We start from the raw sequence: 1,153 nt of genomic DNA on the forward strand, positions 1-1,153 counted from the left end.
GATCTAATTAGCAGTGTCCCTGCTGACTGCAGGGGGGTTGGACTAGATGACCTCTAGGGGTCCCTTCCAACCCAAAACATTCTATGATTCTATGATTCTATGATAACTTGACTTGTGCAAAGACCACTTCCGTGATTGATGTATAACTACATGAACTGAACTTTGAGAACACGGTAGGCAAGTTTTTGGGATCCAAAAATGATTTGTCTATATATGTGTGCATGTAGATACACATGCATGCATACCTTCTTTTTAATGTAAGCTACAATGTGGAGATTGTCTGGAAATTTCTATTAACTTCTTTTTCTTTTGTTTCTGTAATGTAAGTCGGTGACATTTGCATACACAGATTACTTGTTAGGTAACCTAAAATAATGCTCTTAACGCAACTATTATGACTGGCCATTAAAAGAAAGATAGCAACCGTGTTCAAAATATTAGCTAAGCCACCCATCTGCACAAAATAGTTGTGAGCTCTGCAGCTACTCTGTGGATGTTTCTTAGTAATGTTAGAGGAAACATTCTTCTTGCTCACTTTTTGGAATAAGTCAGTTAAAGATGTGCAATGGTATTAAGACTTTGACGAATTTAGGCTTGTCTTTGAGGTATGTAAAAGCTGCTTGTGATACAGCTGGATAGGTTTATGAGGATCTTGGAGAATGTTGTACAGTCTTTTTTTTTTTTTTTTTTTTTATTTTTATTTGATCAGCACCGCCGTTGTCTCCTAACTGTCCTTTGAGGCAATTTGTATTATTCTCTTGCCCCCAAGTAATGGATTATGCATAGAAAATGTACCGGTGCTGCAACAACAAATAGATCAACTGAGAGAACACCTTTTGCCTGAAGTATCTTTAAAACTGAATGTGAAGTTGGATGATGAATTGAATAGTCTACTTCAAAGGACAGATATATAGTGTCTGAATATGAAAAAGCATAAGAGCATGAAAGCATGTCACAACCATATGTAGTGCTGGCTGCTCTCAGTGATAAAACAGTTTACTATTGTCTTTGCCACCAACAAAGCATGTCAATTTAGGGTCTGATGCACCTTCTGCCTTATTTATTGGAGTCTGTATACAGTATAACATTTTGCAGTGCCTATTGCTTAAGAGTAAATCCTAAACATTCATTTATGGCTTTATTAAAAAGTCAA

This window comes from Egretta garzetta, unplaced genomic scaffold, assembly GCF_000687185.1.
Source record: "Egretta garzetta isolate BGI_Z169 unplaced genomic scaffold, ASM68718v1 scaffold46, whole genome shotgun sequence".
Lineage (NCBI taxonomy): Eukaryota > Metazoa > Chordata > Aves > Pelecaniformes > Ardeidae > Egretta > Egretta garzetta.